A 2,433-nucleotide genomic window follows, 5' to 3' on the forward strand; every position below is an offset into this window, starting at 1 on the left:
CTGCGTGTGATGTGTCCGCTGCGGTGGCAGGGTGCTACTTGACGCTAGGCCTGTTGACTTTTCTGGCCCCATTGCTGCCCTTCAGCCAGCCACCAGCCAAAATGTGATTTATTTGAAGATCATCAAGCGTTTGGGGATATTTTGGCTCACTCACTGGTTGGACGCAAAAGGGTTCAACTGACATCAGCTACTTGGCAACATGAACGCGACACTGACCAAATGGCACATGTGCCGCTCCAGGCAAAATAAGCCAGTCTAATCCGTCCATCACTGCTCTGACCGCACATGCATTTACACACACTTTGATGTTTTTTTTACGAGAGTCCTTATAACAATAATACAGATGTCCATAACCAATCTGGGTTTTATGACAAATCTGGATTAAAGCCTTCTTTTCTTTTTTTTTTTAGTGTGTCTGATAATGATGATCTTTTATGGCCTTTTATTGCTTACATGCGGTAAAAGCAATAAATAGAGCAATTTGTCAGCCACACGAGAGCTGAACACATTAAGGCTGGAATTAAATTGTAAAAACAGCATATTGTCATTTGGAACTGAAGAAAAACATCAACTTTTTGCTTTGAGGTTTAAGAGGTGTGTCAGATCAAGATGCTAATTAGATAGCATGACGATTGCACATGGCTGCCCACAATAAAACTGGTCCCGTCTTTTGTTTAGTTTGTGGTCATGAGCAGTCTCACAACGCTGCAACTTACACGCTTTGAAATTGTTGGCTCAAATTTGCTGACGTTTTCTTATCACTTTGCCAATTTTTGGGAAGAGAGAGATCTCGATAGTGTGCCAGAGCGAGGGTCTCGTGTCTTTAGCGCGTGCGCTCAAGCGCAACAAGACGCGGTCACCTTACATAACTGATGCTCTGTTGCCGAATCCAAATTACAATTCTCTGTTGCCATGGTTACGGCTATCCCAACAGACCTCCCTTGTACTCCGAAAGAGGAACGACCCCGATTCATAAATGCAAGTCAAGCAGCAGAAAGCTGCGCCTGGGCTAAAAATAATCAAAACGGGAAGACAATGTTGAGATGATTCCCTCTTAAAAGATTGGAAACAATAAACTTGACCTTTATGCATGTTTGAATGACTTTATGATGCGAGATAGCGCAACACCCTGAACGAGAAGTCGTTGGATATTGTCAACAGCGTCTGACCGTTGAACCCGTGCGAAAAAAGAACTGGAGCGCTCTGTTGACTGGCCCCAATCCGAGAAACTGTTTAGCATCTTACCATAATCAAACCGGCAAAACATGGCCTCGTGCGGGTGGCTGTGCGAGAGGCCAAATCTAATATAAAGCAGTGGAAATGAACATTCATTGCATTCGAGCAGGGAATGAGAAAGGCCCCTCATGTTACATTGAGCAAGAATTTGATCATAACGCTTGTTTCATTTTGCTGCCGCTCGATGTGCGTTAAATGCTGAGTAGTACGGCTAAGTGGTTCTCAAACTGGGGGCTGAGAGCGATAGCGTGAGGGTCGGTCAGCAAAAATATTCACGATAACATATTGTCTTTTGATGGAAAAAGAAATGCACACACATGTTGGGTATGCCCCATAAAACAAAACAAAACAAAATAAAACAAAACAGTGGTTCTCAATTGTGGTACAAGTAGCAGTAGTGGTACATGGGCGCCCTCTAGTGGGACGTGAAAGAATCAATGCCTGAGTGCAGTTCAGCTATGTTTAACTTGAATGTACAACACAATTTATTTGAATCATTTCTTGCACGGATACTTTTTTCCCCACTATACTCAAGTCAAGCATGATTGAACTCTTGATTGAGATCTTATCCAATTGCTCCTGCCCACATAAGAAAGCAAATAAGCCTTTGGAGCTCTATTCTACTCTCGCCCTTTCTCTCTCCCTCTCTATCTATTTTTAGTCGTTATAAGCCACATGTAAGATATCACATGATTTTTTTCCCTTTTAGATAAAAGAAATATGTCATTTGATAAAAGAATGGAATTGTGAAAAAATAGGAAAATGTGTATATTTTTGATGTTAAGAACATTACAGTCAGATTCATTGGACTATTTTGGAGTGCTGTAATGATGTAAACAGTTGCTTGTATGTGAAATGAGTAAAACGACAATTTGTACTTTAACAGTATTTTTCATTGATTTGTTTTTGTTGGTTTGTTTGACACAAGAAGTCTGAAGTAGAGCGTGTGAGTACTTTGGCCACCTTTGTGCTTCTTACCTCAGGCCCACCCACTACTGGTTTGTGCGTTTACGTACATAGGCACCGAGGCGTACGCGCACGCAAGATGTTTACGTAGGTTTACGTTCACGCACGCAACTACCACATGCGCAAGAATGAAAACAGCACGCACGCAAACAAACAGCACGCGCAAACACGGCACCCACCCACGCTCGCTCGCGCGCGCGCACGCACGGGCCAGCCGGACCCCGCCCCTTG

This window comes from Syngnathus acus, chromosome 2 (genome assembly GCF_901709675.1).
Source record: "Syngnathus acus chromosome 2, fSynAcu1.2, whole genome shotgun sequence".
Lineage (NCBI taxonomy): Eukaryota > Metazoa > Chordata > Actinopteri > Syngnathiformes > Syngnathidae > Syngnathus > Syngnathus acus.